Raw genomic sequence first — 19,333 nt, forward strand, 5'->3', positions numbered from 1 at the left:
TAAATTATTTAATTTATTACTTTATTTGATAAACTAATTTAATGATTACCTTTAATTTTCAGAAAACCAAGGTACAAAAAAAACTGCTGGAAAGAAAAGAATTCATATCTAAAATAGAACACCACCAATCATGTACAATTTTCAAGTTAGTAGCTACGACCTCGCACACATCTTTTACAGCAGGTAATTAGGAGACCCCATAACCCTTAGAATTTCTTTTTTTTTTTTTTTAAAGATTTTATTTATTTTATTTTTTCCCCCCAAAGCCCCAGTGGATAGTTGTATGTCGTAGCTGCACATCCTTCTAGTTGCTGTATGTGGGACTCGGCCTCAGGATGAACAGAGAAGTGGTGCCTCGATGCACACCCGGGATCCGAACCCGGGCCACCAGCATCGCAGCGCGCGCACTTAACCACCAAGCCACAGGGCCGGCCCCTTAGAATTTCAATAATTCTCTCAGCACCATCATCCTGCACCAGGGTGCAGGGTGATCTGGCCAGGATGTGAGTACTAGGAGGCAGGGATCTTGGTTTTGTGTATGGATGAATCTTAAGCACCCAGAACTGTGCCTGGAACTTGGGAGGTGCTCACCAAGCATTTTTTGAGAGAAGGAATCTGAGAATTTGTGAACTAAAATACGACAGGGCCTCTGAGAACCAGCTGAAATAGAGAGCTGCGTGTTCCCTTGGTTCTTTCTGCTCCTAGGAGGAACAGCTGACTTGTTACCCCCCATCTAGAATCAGCTGTGTAGGCTAAACTTGTAGACTACACAGCATCAGCAGGCCTGACCGCATTTGAAGAAAGACTAAGAATAAAGTCTGCCACAGATGCTGGTAAATAAGACAGGAGAATGAAGCTTGCGGCGTCCCAGCCAGCAGAGTAGCGGATCCGAGGGTAGACGGCGGTCAGGGCATGCTCCATGCAGTTGGTGGCCGGGGTTAGATTCTTCTGTCCTTGAGATGTGAGTTTATTAAAATACTGGCAATCTGTTATAGAGAATAGTTGTTAGAACTGTGGTGACACATTAATATGAAAAGCAGGAGAAAATACAAGGTACAAACTGTATTGGAGGAGTGGGAGAGGACAGAACAGGAAGAGGATGGCCTTGTGTTCCAAGCCTGATACTGGGTGGTCGCTGTGTGAGAGGGGGTGGGGTGCAGGGCTCGGAGCACAGGCTCTGTAGCTGTGCTATCCAGTACTGCAGCCGCGAGCCACATGTGGTAACCGAGCACAAGAAATGTGGCCAGTCTGACAGAGATGTGCAATAAATGTAAAATTCACTTTGGGTTTCCAAGACTTAGTATGAAGAAAGAATGTGAAATATCTCAATCGCGATTTTTTATGTGGATCATTTGTTGAAATGATAGTATTCTGGATAGAGTCTATTCTGGATTAAATTCACCTGTTTGTTGTTATTTTTATGTGGCAAATGGAAACGTTAAAATCACATATGTGGCTTGCATTTGTGGCTCGCAGTATATTTCTGTCAGGCTACAGCTGTCTAGAGCCACATTGCCAGGGTTCAGTTCATCGCTTTGCCACTGGCTTGCTGAGTGATCTTGGGAAGTCACTCACCATTTCAGGCCTCAGTTTCCTTATCTGTGAATGAGGAATAGCAACAGCACTTTCCTTCTCGGGTTGTGAACACTGGCTGAGTTAATTCCTCCGCGTGACTGGCACGGAGCCCATGAGTATTGAGTGAATGATGACGCTCAAGAGAAAGGAGGAAGGGCGGCAGCAGCGAGCCCGGAACACAGCTGCCACATAGCCAGCACTCAAGAAGGTTTCTGAAGTTAATGACTTTGCCATCCTTGCTCTGTGGAGATCGAGGAAGAACTTACAGCCTTTGAAGTACTTGTCTCCGTAGCTCTTCTTCACCTCTGGGGACACTCGACTCCAGATTCCCTTGAATATATCCTCTATATTGTCAGGGCAAATGGATGTTTTAAAGCTCCCGGGTACCATGATAGCAACACGAACTCCAAAAGGACACAGCTCTCTTCTGAAACACAAGGCAAGAGAGTGTGAACCAAGGAAACTGCCTCTATCTCTGATCCAATCAATCCTGTTCCTTCCTAAACAAAGAAGGCCCAAGGCAAAACGTTTCAAGGAAGGCATTTAGGTCAAGAAGAATATGAAAGAGAACACCCAGGTATCTGGGGAAGATGTCACAGCAACAGTGAAAGAGACAACGCCCATAGACTGCTTCTTGACCAGATCTGAAAAGCTTCAAAGGGCGGGAGGCATTAGTGCTGCCTCTTCCTGCCCATCTCACATCTCTCTCTCCAAGATGGGCCCCCTGCGACAGCTCTCTGAACACCCAAGCCCCTTCCTACCCCTGCCTCTTCCCCCTTACCTACCTGCTCAGGTTAGAACTCAGTTCCTTTGTGAAGCCTTCCTTGGTCTCTGCCCCAAGGAAAGGTATGTCACCCCATCATTGGTGCCTCTGCACACCGTATTCATATTTACTGTATTTATCGTACACCCACTACAGAAATTTTCACCCGCCGAACTGGGTTCAGATTCTGGCTTGACCTCACACTTGACCCTAGAGAATCATAGCTAACTCAGAGAGCTTCTGTGAGGAGTAAATAGAGCACTTGGCAAAGAGTTTTGCCTTTAGATTAACCCACTAATATTGACTCTTTCCTCAGGAGAACCATCAATGAGGTTTAGTGACTTAAAACACTTAATTAATAAAGCAAATAATTCTTTAGTAACAGATTATTATCACTCCCATAACAAGTATACATTATATATATAACTTTCATTTATATTCATATATATATGTCTTACAGAAATATATTTCATTTGTTTGAAACATGTAGACATTTTATAGGGATGGCCATAAAGACAAAATAAGTCCTAATATATTTTTCACATTTCCTAATGGATTATCTAATATTATTACAAGATTTGGACATTCCATTGCCAAAGTCCCCGATTTCAGTCAACACCAGGATAACCGGAACCCAGGCCCATCATTCACGAATACACTCCAGCCACAGTCAAGTCTTCCTCAGCAGACTGGTCCTTACCTCAGGCAGTCAGAAAAAGCTTCTACGCCATACTTAGAAATGCAGTAGCCGCCACCAAACACAGATAGTCTCCCAGTTGGGCTAGAAACATTGACTACTCTTCCCCTGGCCTTTCTGATCAGGGGAAGAAAGCTCAGCGTCACTTCGATGAGGCCAAGCAAGTTCACGTTCAAGATTTTTGAGAAATCATCTTTGGTCAGCCATTCATTTGGGGCAGCTGGCACACCAATGCTGGCATTGTTCACCAAACCCCATAGGCCTAGTAGAAACAAAGAGAAATTAGAAATGGGAAACCCATTGAAGAATCATATCGGTGTTCAAATTACATTCTCTTAAGGGAGGTAAACCATAAACCCAATAAATTGGTAAATTATGTAGTGTGTCAGAAGGTGATAAGTGGCAATGGAAAAAAGGAGAAGGTGAGCAGGGTTGGGTGGCAGGTGAGGAGTGTTCGTTCATCCTATTGAGTCAGGTGGTCAGGACAAGCCTCTTTGAGCAAAACTTACAGAAGAATGGGTCAGTCAAAGGGACATCTGGGGCAGATGGTTCTAGGTGGAAAAACAACTTCAGTAAATACCACTAGGCATTTGCCTGGATGCCTAGTGGTATTGGCCTGTTGAACGAACAGCAAGAAGACTGGTGTGCCTGGGGCAGAAGGTGAGAGTTAGGGAATGGTAGAGAACTGGTCGGGGAAGCAATGGGATGCCAGATCATGCAATGCCTCGCAGGCCATTTTAAAGAGCTTAGCTTAATTTATTTATTTATTTATTTATTTTTTGAGGAAGATCAGCCCTGAGCTAACATCCATGCGAATCCTCCTCTTTTTGCTGAGGAAGACTGGCCTTGGGCTAACATCTGCGCTCATCTTCCTCCCCTTTATATGGGACGCCGCCACAGCACCGCCTGACAATCAGTGCAACAGTGCGTGCCCAAGATCCGAACCTGGGCCGCCAGCAGGGGAGCACGCGCGCTTAACCGCTAGCCACAGGGTTGGCCCCAAGAGCTTAGCTTTTACTTCAGGGGAAACGGGAAACCACTGCAGGGTTGTGGTTTTTTTTGTTTTTTTGTGTATGTGTGTGAGGAAGATCAGCCCTGAGCTAACATCCATGCCAATCCTCCTCTTTTTGCTGAGGAAGACTGGCCTTGAGCTAACATCTATTGCCAATCCTCCTCCTTTTTTTCCCCTTTTTCTCCCCAAAGCCCCAGTAGATAGTTGTATGTCATAGTTGCACATCCTTCTAGTTGCTGTATGTGGGATGCCGCCTCAGCATGGCCAGACAAGCGGTGCAACGGTGCGCGCCCGGGATCCAAACCTGGGCCACCAGCAATGGAGCGGGCACACTTAATCGCTAATCCACTGGGCTGGCCCCCACTGCAGGGTTTTGAGTAGAGCTGTGACATAACCTGACTTATTTTTTAAAAGGTATTCTGTGTGTGCTCTGATGAGAACTAGGGGTGCACGAGGGTAGATGCAGGGTACCTGGGAGGAGATTATTGCAGTAATCCAGGCATGAAATGATGATGGCTATAGCCAGATTGCTGGCAACAGCAGTAGCCAAAAGAACTCAAACTCTGAACAAATTTTAAAGACACTGTATATTTTTCTGACTTTTTTAATACAGTGAGGGAGAGGAAGAGTGTCGTCAAGAATGACTTTGCTGAGGGGCCAGCTCCGTGGCATAGTGGTTAAGTTCCTGCACTCAGCTTCGTCGGCCCATTGTTCCTGGGCCCAGATCCCCGGCACGGACAGACCCACCATTTGTCAAGCCATGCTGTGGCGGCCTCCCGTATAAAAAGTAGAGGAAGATGGGCACGGATGTTATCCCAGGGCCAATCTTCCTCAGCAAAAAGAGGAGGATTGGCAACAGATGTTAGCTCAGGGCTAATCTTCCTCACACACACACACAAAAAAAAGAATGACAGCTGAAATTAAAAAACAGAATGGAGGTACCATTTACTGGGATGGGGAAGGTTTAGAGATGTGCAACAATCAGGAGTTCAGTTCACTAAGGTTAAATTTGAGATTCTCGCAGACATTCAAGTAGAAATGTGGAAGAAGCTATTGGAAATTTGAATCTGCAGCTCGGGAGAGAGGTACGGGTTGGAGATATAAGTATAGATACCGTGAATGTCTAAGAATTGAGCCCCAAGGGCACTCTGCAATAAGGATCTGGGAAAAGTGGAGGAACTGGCAAAGGAAACTGAGAGAAAGCATTGAGATAAGAGGAAATAAGTTCTAAGAGAGTGGTGTCCTGAAAGCCAAGGGAAGTGGGTGTATTAAGAAGGAGAAAGAGGCGCCGGCCTGGTCGCATAGTGGTGAAGTTTGTGCATTCTGCTTCGGCGGTCTGGGGTCACTGGTTTGGATCCTGGGCGCAGACCTACTCACCTCTTATCAAGCCATGCTGAGGCGGGGTCCCGCATAGAAGAACTAGAAGGACCTACAACCATGTACTGGGGCTTTGGGGAGAAAAAAGAAAAAAAAGAGGAAGATTGGCAACAGATATTAGCTCAGGGCCAGTCTTCCTCAAAAGACAAAAAAAGGAGAAAGAGAGAACATGGTCAGATGCTGCTAGGTCAAGTAGAGCAAGGACTGAGAATCAACCCTTGGATGTAGAAGGTGAAGGTCATTGGACACCTTGATAAAAGCAATTTGGGAAGAGTGATGGGTGTGAGTGCATGATTGGAAATGCTTTAACAGAGAATAGGAAGAGAGACTGCAGGCAATGAGTATAGATAAATCCATAGAGGAGTTTTGTGGCACAGAGAAAAAGATTTGGTGGTGGTGAGGGTGAACTCCCTATTCTGGTCTTGTTTCTTTAAAAAGGAGTGTTTGGTAAACATTTAGATGTATTAGGTAAAGAAAGGGGATAGTCAACCAGTATTGGCAGCTTTAAGCATTTGAAAGTAGATACATCTTAATTCTTCAAAACAGAATTCATCAAAATTAAAAGTCTTGCTAGTCAAGATTTCCAGGCTACACATTGATTTTTCTTTCTTTTTTTCTGCCTTTTTTTTTTCTTTTTGGTGAAGAAGATTAGCCCTGAGTTAACATCTGTTGCCAATTCTCCTCTTTCTGATGAGGAAGATTGGCCCTGGGATAACATCTGTGCCAGTCTACCTCTACTTTATACGTGGGATGCCTTCCACAGCATGGCTTGGTAAGCGGCGCGTAGGTCCGCGCCTGCGATCCAAACCTGAGAACCCCTGGGACGCCCAAGCAGAGCGCACAAACTTAACCACTACACCATCTGGCCAGCCCCACTTAAATGTATTTTTTGATAAAAAGAGAGAGAGAGATTATGCCTGACTGGGGAAATGAAGGCTATGAATAACTTCCACAGGCCTAAGACTCTCCTAGAGGAACTTTAATTCAGACTTCTCTCTTTTGGAATTCAGATTCACATACCCCACTGTCTTCTTGACATCATCACTACACAGTAGTACAGGTTCATAAAAAATTTTAACTTTCTATAAGATATGAAAAATAACACTCAAATAGAAATAATATATCAAGTTTAACAACTCCAAAGAGAACCATTATTCATTCTCTTACCTCAAATTAGTTTCTTCTTAAGTCTTTCTTATTTTAATAAATAACACCTCTTGACCCAATTATACAAACCAGAAACCTGGGAGTCATTCCTAACCCCTTTTGCTCCCTCAGGCCCTATGTGTAATCCATATGTTGACTAATCAACATGTGTCCTATTGATTCTGTTTCTAAAACAAATCTGGAATCCAACAGCTTCTTTCCATCTCCAGTCATCCCTCTGTCTAGAGTCTCTATCACCTCTAGTCTGAACCTTGCCATTGTATCTTAAGTGGTCTCTGAATCCTGTTTGACTTCCTACAATCCTTTTGCCAGGGTTAGAGTAGTCTCACAAAGCTACAACTCAGGTCACGATGCCCCTTGCATGGCTTCCCTATGTCCTTAGCACAAACCCTCCAATCTCATACGAGTGATAAGGCCTTACAGGACAAGTCCCTGCCTAGCTTTCCAGCCTCAACTCACACCCTTCTCCTCACACTCACTGCTTCCAGTGTATGGAACAAGACAAGTTCTTTCCTACCATGATGCCTATATATTTCCCTGTGCCAGGACCCTGTTTTCCCCATTCTTCACTTGGCTAAACTCTTACTCATTTTTCAGTTCTCAGCTTAAATATCAATACATCTGAGCTTCTCTTCTGACCCACCAATACAAATTAAGCACATCTGCCAGAATAACCTCTCATCATTCTCTTTATCTTTCCAGCTGATAAAGGGGATATCAAAACTGGACATTGTGTTTTACCATAAGTGGTTCCAACCAGCCAAAGCTGTTAAAGATCAGCGAACTTTGAGCAAATGAGGTACGTTAGACCCCACTGGACCTAAATGAAGACACACTAATGACCAAAGAACGACAGAACTTGATTTAAGCAAACACATATGGGCTTGAGCAGTCATTCTGCCCAAACCAGGGCACAGGTTTCAATCCTTAGAATGCATAACCACAATGAACTCCTCCTTTTTAGCACGTAAAGATATCTGACTCTTCTCTCTTTTGTGAAGCTCCTACTGAATTTCTACAGTGCCGTCTGTTCCACTACCTGCATTTTGTTGATCATTGTGGTGGTCTTTGTCCTTTTGTTTACATAGTAGTTATCACAGTTTGTAATTATATATCTATTTGTGTCTTTAGCTATTTACTCTCCTGCAAGACTGTAAGCTCTATGAGGGCAAGGGCAGTGTGTATTTTGTCTCCAACTCTATCCCCAGAACCGGACTCATAATTGGAGCTAAAAAAATTGTTGACTAAAAGAATAACAAAAAAGAATGAAGATAATGAGTCTAATAAACCTCCGTTATTTGTTTCCATTCTTTTTCTTATTATAAATTGTGTTACTGTACTAACTGATGCAAAAACTCACAACCACAAAATTGCTGTGTCAGAAGTATGGGTAGTTTTTAGATTTTGGATATGTATTGCCAGATTACTTTATGGAAATTACAAGTTAATGTATTGAGTCAACAAAGTATAACTATTATTGAACAATGGACAGAGGATGGGAGCAGAGAAGAGGGAATAGGAAGGAAAGCTTCAATGGGAAAGCTTAAGTCAATCTACATAATAAAGGCCTGGAATGGGAAGGGATGGAAGGAGAAGGAAGGAAGGGAGAAGGCACTTGTAGAACAAGGGGAGTTTTTGGGGGGTTTTTTTGGTTTTTTTGGTGGGGGGAGGAAGGGGAGGGAGCTAAGGGGCTAGCAGAAAGACTTATGAGAGAGGAGATAATTGATGGGACTAACTCACTGAAAGGACCAGAAGGGGAGAAATCCATAATCTTGGAAAAGAAGCTATTTAGAATGAATGAGAAGGCATAAGGCAGGAACCTGAGGAAATGCCAGCTTAAGGACTAGAATGTCTTGGTGAAAAAGAATACACTTCCTCTGAGAGAAAAGGGGAGATGAGTGGCAAAGTATTGAGGGGAGTCAACAAGAGTATAGCTGTTGAGGAATCTGAGAGTAAGTTGATTAGGGACATGAAGAATTACTGCACAGCTGGGGTTTGGACTAGTGACCAACCCTCACATTGACAAGATGTCAGATTTCACAATGACTTCAAAGTAGCCATTACAAATATGTTCAAAGAACTACAGGAAACCATGCTTGAAGAAGTAAAGGAAGGTGTGAAGACACTGTCTAATCAAGTAGAGAATATGAATAAAGAGACATAAATTGTAAAAAAGAACCGAATGGAAACGTTGGAGTTGAAAAGCACAAGAACCAAAATGAAAAATTTATTACAGGTGTTCCACAGTAGAATTGAACTGGCACGGGAAAGAATCAATGAACTTGAGAATAGATTGATAGACATTGTGCAATCTGAAGAACAGAGAAAAAACTAGAAGGAAGTAAAATGAATAGTGCCTCAGAGAAATGTGGGACATCTTCAAGCACACCAACAAACACAGGTGTAGTTGGAGTGCCAGAAGGAAAGGAGAAAAAGAAGAGCAGAAAAACATTCAAAAAAATAATGACTGAAAACTTCCCAAATTTGATGAAAAACATTAATCTATACATCAAAGAAGCTTAACAAACTCCAAGTAGAATACGTGCAAAGAGATCCACACCCAGACACATCATAGTAAAAATGCTGCAAGATTAAATTCTTAAAAAAGGAAGAGGGACTGGTCTGGTGGTGTAGCGGTTAAGTTCACATGCTCCGCTTCGGTGGCCCGGGGTCCGCCGGTTTGGATCCTGGGTGTGGACCTATGCACCGCTCATCAAGCCATGCTGAGGTGGCGGCCCACATAGAGCAACTAGAAGGATGTACAACTATGACATACAACTATCTACTGGGGTTTTGGGGAGAAAAAAGGAAAAAAGGAGGAAGATTGGCAACAGATGTTAGCTTGGGGCCAATGTTCCTCAAAAAAAAAAAAAAAAAAAGAAGAAGGTAGAGAAAATGACTCAACAGGTACAGGGCCCACCAGTTAGATTAACAGCTGAATTCTCACCAGAAACAATGGAGACCAGAAGGCAGTGGGATGACTTGTTGAAAGTGCTGAAAGAAAAAATCTATCAACAATGTCATATCCAGCAAAGCTATCTTTCAAAAATAAAGGTGAAATAAAGACATTCTCAGGTAAACAAAACAGAGACAATTCTTTGCTAGGAAACCCACCTTACAAGAAATAATAAAGGAAGTTCTTCAGGGTGAAAGCAAGAAAACCCAGATGGAAATTCAAATCCACATGAAAAAATAAAGAGAATAAGTAAAGGTAATTACATAGTTATAAAAGATAGTATAAATGCATATTTTTCTTCTTTTTTCTCTTAACTGATTTTATAAGTAATTATATCAAACAATATGTATACAATTGTGTTGTTGAGCCTATAACATATAGAAAAATAATATACCTGCAACAACAGCACAAAGGAGGTGAATGAGAACAGAATTATATTGGAACGAGGAAATGAAACCAGCTGGCAATTGGAACCCACAGGAAAAAGAGAAAAGAACCAGAAACGGTAAATAAGAAGACAAATATAACAAGCTGCATAAATATATGCTTGCTTTTCTTTTTTTCTTAGGTTCTTTAATAGACATAAAATACTCTAAAGAAACAATTGTAACAATACATTGTTGGGTTTGTCACATATATAGATACAATATGTATAACAATAATAGCACTAAATTGGGGAAGAGAGAATAGAGCTATGTAGGAGTAATGCTTCTATATCTCACTGGAAGAAAGCTAGTGTAAATCTGAAGTAGATTCTGAAAAGTTAAGATGTATATGGTAAGCCCTAGAGTAACCGCTAAGAAAATATCTTTTAAAATATAATAAAAATAGGGCTGGCCCGGTGGCTTAGCGGTTAAGTGCACGTGCTCTGCTGCTGGCGGCCCCGGTTTGGATCCCGGGCGCGCACCGACGCACTGCTTCTCTGGCCATGCTGAGGCCGCGTCCCACATACAGCAACTAGAAGGATGTGCAGCTATGACATACAACTATCTACTGGGGCCTTGGGGGAAAAATAAATAAATAAAATCTTTAAAATATAATAAAAATCACTAAACGATTTAAAACTTACACTAGAAAATGTTTACTTAATGCAAAAGAAAGCAGTAAGGAGGAATAGAGAAATAAAAAATACATGAGACATATAGAAAACCAAAAGTAAAATGATAGATATAAATCCATGAATAATAACATTAAATGTGACTGGATTAAAAATGTATATTTCTGACTTGACCAATGAAATAAACTCTATAATAAACAGTTTCCTTTAGAGGTAGGTGTGGCCATGTGAATAAATTCTGAGAACAAGAAGTAAAAGAAGTATTAACTAATGATTTCTAAGGAGTATTTTTTTTGTAATTTGGGAATTTCAATGTGGAGGATATTTTTTTAAAAAGATTTATTGATATATAATTGATGCACAATAAACTGCACATATTAAGAGTACAGTTTGGGGCTGGCCCCATGGCATAGTGGTTAAGTTTGGCATGCTCTGCTTCAGCAGCCTGGGTTCACAGGTTCAGATCCCGGGTGCAGACCTACACCACTTGTCAGCCATGATGTGGCGCTGACCCACAGATAAAGTGGAGGAAGACTGACACAGATTTCAGCTCAGGACTAATCTTCCTCAAGCCAAAAAAGAGGAAGATTAGCACAGATGTTAGCTCAGGGCTAATCTTCCTCAGCAAAAAAAAAAAATAATAAAGTACAATTTGATGAGTTTTGACCTACGTATGATGTGAAACTATCACCACAATCAAGAAAATAAACGTTTCTATCACCCTCAAAATTTGTTTGAGTCCATTGCATCCATTCCTCCCCCCACACTCCATCTTCAGACACTTGCTGGTCTGCTCTCTGTCACTAGAGGTTGGTTTGCCATTTTTAGAATTTCATATAAATTGAATCATTGCAAAATGTACACTTTATTCTGACTTCTTTCAGTCAGCACAAGTTTGAAATGTATCCATTTTGTTGCATGTATCAAACAATGGTTCATTTCTTTTTTTTTTTAAGATTTTATTTATTTATTTTTCCCCCCCAAAGCCCCAGTAGATAGTTGTATGTCATAGTTGCACATCCTTCTAGTTGCTGTATGTGGGACGCGGCCTCAGCATGGCCAGAGAAGTGGTGCCTCGGTGCGCACCCGGGATCCGACCCCGGGCCGCCAGCAGCGGAGCGCGCCCACTTAACCGCTAAGCCACGGGGCGGCCCATCAATGGTTCATTTCTGTTTGTAGCTGAGTAGTATCTCATTTTATGGATATACACCACAATTTGTGTATTCATTCATCTGTTGATGGATGTTTGTGTTGTCTGCAGTTTGGGGCCATTCCAAATAAGGCTGCTATGACTATTCATGTACTAGTCTTTGTGTGGTCATATGCTTTCACGTTTCTTGGATAAATATCTAAGAAAGGAATGGCCGAGTCATATAGTAAGTATATGTTTAACTTTTAATACATTCCAAACTATTTTTCAAAGTGGTTGGAGCATTTCACATTCCCACCAGCAGTGTATGGGTGTTCCACTTGCTCCACATTCTCATCAGCACTTGCTTTGTTCAGTCTTTTAAATTTTAACCATTTTAGTAGTGAGTGGTGGGATCTCATTGTGATTTTAATTAACATTTCCTTAATGACTGATGATGTTGAGCATCTTTTTATGTGCTTATTTGCCTTCCATATATCTTGTTTGGTAAAGTAACTGTTCAAATCATTTGCCCACTTATTAAGGGTTATATGTCTCTTTATTATCTAGTTGGATGAGTTCTTTATATAGTCCAGATACAAATTCTTTTTCAACTATGTTTTGTATATATTATCGTTCCATCTGAAGTTTGCCTTTTCATTTTCTTACAGTGTATTGAGGTATAATACACATACAATAAACTTCACGTATTTAAAGTGTAGAATTTGTCATACTTATGTATCTATGAAACCATCAAAAATTTTAAGATAAAGAACATATCCACCAAAATGTACTTGTGCCCCTTAACAATCCCTTCTCTTACCTCTCCCCTGCTTTAGCCACATCCCAGACATTTAGATATGTCATGTGTTCATTTTTATTAAGTTGGCAATACTTCCTAATTTCCCTTGTGATTTCTTCTTTGACCCATGGATTATATAGAAGTGTGTTTTTGGTTTGCAATTGTTCGGTGAATTTCCAGATATCTTTCTCTTATTGATTTCTATTTTACCTCCATTATGGTTAGAAGACATACTTTGCACAATTTAAATTACTTAAAATTTATAATGATTCATTTTATGACTTATGGTAAATTTTGTTATGTGTATTTTACCACAATAAAAAAATACGATCTGTCTTAGTAAGTGTTCTGTATGCACTTGAAAAGGATGTGTATGGGCCGGGCCTGTGGCTTGGTGGTTAAGTGCGCGCGCTGCAATGCTGGTGGCCCGGGTTCGGATCCCGGGTGCGCATCGAGGCACCACTTCTCCGTCCATCCTGAGGCCGAGTCCCACATGCAGCAACTAGAAGGATGTGCAGCTGTGACATACAACTATCTACTGGGGCTTTGGGGGGAAAAAGCAAAATAAATAAAATCTTTAAAAAAAAAAAAAAGAAAAGGATGTGTATTCTACTATTGTTGGGTAGATTGTTCTGTAAATAACAAATTAGTCAAGTTGGTTGATAATGCGTTCAAGTCATCTATGTCCATATTGATTTTCTGTCTACTTGTTACGTCAATTATTGAAAGAGGGATGTTGAAATTTCCAACTATAATTGTGAATTTATCTATTTCTTCCTTCAGTTGTATTAGTTTCTGCTTCAGGTATTAAGAAGTTGTGTTATTAGGTTCATAAATCTTTTGATTATTATGTCTTTTTGATGAATTGATCCCTTTATCATTATAATACAACTCTCTTTATCCCTGGCAGTATTCCTTGCTCTGAAATTCACTTTGTCTAATATTGATATTGCCACTCCAACTTTCTCGTGATTACTACTAGCTTTCCATCTTTTTCTTTTAACTTGTATCTTTCAATCCTTTCTACACTTTTTCTTTTAACCAATATCTTTAGAGTTAAAGCAAGTTTTTTATTTGAATGTTGGCCACAGATACTGTAGTCTCCCTTTATCCACAGGGCACACATTCCAAAAACCCCAGTGGATACCTGAAACCAAGGATAGTACCAAACCCTATCTATACTATGTTTTTTCCTATATGTATTACCTATGAAAAATTTTAATTTATAAATTAGGCACAGTAAGAGATTAACAACAATAAATAACAATAAAATAGAACAATTATAACAATATAGTGTAGTAAAAGTTATGTGAATGTGATCTCTCTCTCTCTCAAAATATCTTATTGTACTGTACTCACCCTTTTTCTTCTTGTGATGATGTGAGATGATAAAATGCCTACCTGATGAGATGAGATGGGGTAAATGATATAGGCATTGTGTTGCAGCATTAGGCCACTACTGACCTTCTGATGATAGTTCAGAAGGAGGATCATCTGCTTCTGGACCGTGGGTTTTACCGTGGGAAACTGAAACCGGGGAAAGTGAAACCCAGATAACGACTGTCGTTGGTCTTTTCTTTTTAATCCAGTCTAACTACATCTGCTTTTTAATTGGAGCACTTAGATTATTTACAGTTATGTGATTATTGATATGGGATGGTTTAAATCTATCAATTTTCTATTTGTTTTTTATTTGTCCCATACGTTCTTTGTTTCCTTTTTTGCTTTTCTACTTTCTTTTACATTAATTGAACTTTTTATGATCTTATCTTATCTTTTTTATTAGCTTATTCGCTATACCACTCTGTTTTGTATAAATGTTTAGGTTATCAGTCCATTTTCAAGTAACAGAGTTTCACATTTAGTATACGAACCTTACACTATATACTTCCATTTCCTCCTCCCAGTCTTTGCAGTACTATTTTCACCTGTTTTTTTCCTACATATATATATTATATATGATATATTATATGTAAACCCAAAATACATTTTAATTATTTTCGTTTTAACCAGTCAATTATCTTTAAAAGAGATTCAAAAAATTAGGAAATGCACACATTTAACTCATTAGTCTATTTGTAATGATATCATACTACCTCACATACAAGAATCTTCAAACAGTATGCTTCCATTTCCTCTTTCCCAGATTTTGTGTGTATTGACATACATCTTACTTTATGTATCCTATAAACCCTACAATATATTGTTATTATTTTTGCTTTAGACAATCAATGATCTTTTAAAGAGCTTTGAAAATAATAAAATAAATATTTCATACTTAACAAACACTTATATTTCTGGCCCTCTTCTTTCCTTTGTGTAGATCCAAATATCCTTCTGGTATCACTTTCCTTCTTTTTTTTTTTTTTTGTTGAGGAAGATTGGCTCTGAGCTAACATCTGTTGCTGATCTTCCTCATTTTGCTGAGGAAGATTAGCCCTGAGCTAACATCTGTGCCCATCTTCCTCTATTTTTTGTATATGGGACACTGCCACACATGGCTTGATGATCAGTACATAGATCCAAGCTCAGGATTCGAACCTGTGATCCCCAGGTTGCCGAAGCAGAGCCTGCAAACTTAACCACTACGCCAGCGGGCTGGCCCTCACTTTCCTTCTTTTTTTTTTTTTTTTTTTAATTTTTTGTTTATTGCAGTAACATTGGTTTATAACATTGCAAAAAGTTCAGGTGTACATCATTGTACTTCTGTTTCTGCATGGACTTCATCATGTTCACCACCAAAATACTAATTACAACCCATCACCACACACATGTACCGAATTATCCCTTTCACCCTCCTCCCTCCCCCCTTCCCCCTTCTTATTAAATAATATTTCTTGTAGTGCTGGTTGGCTAGGGATTAATCTTTCAATTTTTAGATGTCTATAAAGGGCTTTATATCCCTTTTACTTTTTTATTTAAATTTTTAATTTTTATTTTCAGATAGGTTAGATTTACATACAGTAGTAAGAAATAACATAGAAAGGTCCCATACACCCTTCATGCAGTTTTCTCCAATGGGAACATCCTGCAAAATTGTAGCACAGTTTCACAACCAGTTTTCCCAATACTGTTTGTTCCAAAGACTGCTCTTTATCCTTTGAATAGTCTTGAAGAGTATGGAGTCACATCACCAAAAATGGCAATATAGGAGATCCCAGCCTCTATCTCCCTACAAAAATCAACAACTAAAGAGCTATCCACAAACAAAAACAACTCTGGGAGAGCTCTGAGCCTACTTAGAAAACTTTAGCAGCATAGTGGAACAGCAAAAAACTGAGAATAACTGCACAAGAAGAGAAGGAAGACAGCTTGGAAGGAAGATTTTGCATGTATCATCCAATCCTCAAGCTAGCTTTTCTCAGCACCAAGAGGGAATTTCCTAGCTATAGAGAGCTACCCTCACCAAGAAAGAAAGAGAAGGGTAAGCAACCAGCTTCCCCAGTCTTCCAGGGCACTGCACAAATGTTCCACTTTAGTTTCACTCCTCCTAGACGAGCAAAGCTGAGAAATTTAGAGATCGCTAGGAACAAGGACGAAAAGCAGGGGCTACCAATAGCAGCTACACAGCAGGAGCAATCACAGTTCACAGTGGCTCTCCAGACAAACCTAGCAAATTTCACTGCTGAAGAAATTAATGGCCAGTACAGCTACCACAGACTCCCTGGAGATTTCACCAGATTTTGCTTCCCTGGACGCATGCTGCCACACACCCTTGCACTTGGTGCCCTGCACTACTAGACCTAGAGTTCTGGCGTGCTCTAGAGTGCCCACACCCACAGGTGAAACTCTTCCATTACTGAAGTCAGCCCATAAAGTCTGGAAGATGTGACTGTTTCTTCAAATGTGCAAACTCCTACACAATGCCACAGGAATCACAAAGAATCAGGGAAACACGACTCCACCAAAGTAATACAGTAAACCTCCAGTAACTGGCCCCAAAGAAATGGAGATCCAAGAATTGCCCTATAAAGAATTGAAAGTAATTGTTCTAAAGATGCTCAAGTTTCTACAAGAGAACACAGATAAACAATTTAATGATATTAAGAAAACAATACAAGAACAAAACAAGTTCAACAAAGAGATAGAAAACATAAAAAACAGAACCAAATAGAAATTTTGGAGCTGAAGAATATAATGATTGAACTAAAGAATTCAATAGAGAGTTCCAAAAACAGACTTGACAAAGCAGAAGAAAGAATAGGTGAGCTTGAAAATAGAACAATTGAAATTATCTAACGAGAAGAGAAAGGAAAAGGATTAAACAGAATAAAGAAATCCTACAAGAATTATGGGTCACCACTAAAAGAAACAATATATGTATCATTGGAGTCCCAGAAAGAGAAGAGCGGGAGAAAAGGGTAGAAAGCTTATTCAAAAAAATAATGGCCAAAAAGTTCCGAAACCAGGAGAGATATTTGGACTTCCAAGTTCGTGAAGTTAATAGATCTCTTCAAAATATCAATCCAGGGGCTAGCCTCGTGGCTTGGCAGTTGGGTGCATGCAATCCGCTGCTGGCGGCCCAGGTTCGGATCCCGGGCACGCACCGATGCACTGCTTCTCCAGCTATGCTGGGGCCACATCCCACGTGCAGCAACTAGAAGGATGTGCAACTATGGCATACAGCTATCTACTGGGGCTTTGGGGAAAAAAAGAAAGAGGATTGGCAATGGATGTTGGCTCGGGTCTGGTCTTCCTCAGCAAAAAGAGGAGGATTGGCATGGATGTTGGCTCAGGGCTGATCTTCCTCGCAAAAAAAAAAAAAATCAATCCAAAACAATCTTATCCAAGACATATTATAATATAACTGTCTAAAATCAAAGACAAAGAGAGAATTTTAAAAGCATCAAGATAAAAATAATTTCTCTCATACAAGGGAACTCCCATAAGGCTATCAACAGATTTCTCAGCAGACACCTTGCAGACAGGAGAGAATGGGAAGATATATTCAAAGTGCTAAAAAAAAAAGAAACTGCCAACCAAGAAAACTTTACCCAGCAAAGTTGTTCTTCAGAATTGAAGGCAAGATAGACTTTCCCTAATAAACAAATGCTGAGGGAATTCATCACCACTAAACCTGACCTATGATGAATGCTAACAGGAGTTCTTCAAGCTGAAATGAAAGGATGCTAATTAGTAACAAGAATAAAACACGGCAACATCTCTCCAATTTTATTAGCACAAATAACAAGGTTCACCTCCTCCCAAAAGAACTTAGTGAAAGCCTACTTGTTAAACCCTCATTCAGAATTCAGGGGTTAGGTGAGATTTGTATAGTAACAGCACCAGTAGGTTTGACCTTACTCATGAACTTGCTAAGCATAAAATCTGCAGGGATATTGGTACATAAGAGAGAAGATGAGAGAAAAGTCTGGCATCCCTGCCAACAGATCAGCAGGCATGGAGGTGGACAGCAGTCAGGTGTGCTCCATGCAATTAACGGCATGGATCAGATTCTTAGCTCCTTGAATTGTAAACTTGTCATACTTTGGCAATATTTTAGGAACAGAAGACATTCAGCAAAATATATTAGCACATGAATATGGAAGCAAGCAACAGAAAACACCACGAAACAAAAGATTTTCTCCTCTGAAAGCTGGGACAGCCAGAATTTTCCCCTATGCATCAATCCTGATCACTTGACCATGGCTGCTAGAGAGTGTGTAAAATGAAGCACCTTGCAGAACAGAGATGGCTCTTGAGCAAGATGACCTGGTTTATGGCTCTAGCTTTGTCACTATCTGGATAATTGGGCAATTAACTCAATCTCTCTCACTGCAATATCCTCATCTGTAAAAAGGTCATAATAATTGTGGTTATTATGGTGGGGTTATTATGCAAATGAACTCACCTCTTAACTTACATTTTTTACTTAGTAGACATATTTGTACCTTAGATTTTCAGTGGCCAAAGTCCCTGCAGGTTTCAATTTCTAAACCACAATCATCTGTTTCTCTTCCTCACTGTCTAAACCCACCAGTCCTTGTTCCACCTTCCAATCATAAACAAACTGAATTTTTTATAGCAGTCTAGACTTCAAACATTCTTTCTTTGTCCTCATAAATAACTTCGTATTTGTCAATCCTGATAACACAAAAACACATTCCCAATACATACTCTACCTTAATCCCTAAGACTACTTGGCACATTATCTGGTAATTCTAAGACACTGAGGAAAAGAATTCTGTTTAAAGCAGAAACTGCCCCCAGCCATTCCTCTGTCCCCCATGCACTCCTTCACCCACTGGGTGGCTGCAGCAATGCTCCCTGCCTTGGTGACATACAGGATCACCATCTGCAGCCTGTCTGATGTCTGGCTCCTCCGCTCCTCAGCCCCCTTCTCCATCAGACATGCAGCCAGCTCCCTCAAGCTTGCAGCTGCCTGACCAGCAGGTTCCCAAAGCCTGAGTCAGAGCCCATGATGAAGACGTATTTGTCTCAAATGTGGCTCACCTGCCCCTCCCAGTACCAGTGCAGAAGGTGATATCAGCCCGCGAGGTGATCTTCCGTCCTTCCAATCGAAGAACAACAAGAAGGTCTTTCAGACTCACCCAGTTAGAGATTTTGTTTGCTGCACTTAGAATCTCAGCTCTCAGGTGCCTATAATTTGTAGTGTCTTCTGCCCCACTGAGTTACCCTGTAAAAGATAACACTTCAACTAATGCCGAGGTGATTCATGGATGGTGTCAGATAATTACAGTCCTTTGACAGCTCCATTTGAAAAACAGAAGAGCAATGTAATTCTTCCTAGATTAGTTGTGACTTTTAGTCTGATCTTATTATTTTCAAAAAATTTTG

At 40.4% G+C, this 19,333-nt stretch overlaps 1 pseudogene; it reads right to left on the bottom strand.

The window, feature by feature from the left end:
• Window positions 1–765: 765 nt before the first annotated feature.
• On the bottom strand, window positions 766–19,015 carry LOC101387131 (retinol dehydrogenase 16-like; annotated as a pseudogene).
• Between the last annotated feature and the right edge of the window lie 318 nt (window positions 19,016–19,333).

Source organism: Ceratotherium simum, chromosome 17, assembly GCF_057802395.1.
Source record: "Ceratotherium simum simum isolate JZ-2026a chromosome 17, ASM5780239v1, whole genome shotgun sequence".
Classification (NCBI taxonomy): Eukaryota; Metazoa; Chordata; class Mammalia; order Perissodactyla; family Rhinocerotidae; genus Ceratotherium; species Ceratotherium simum.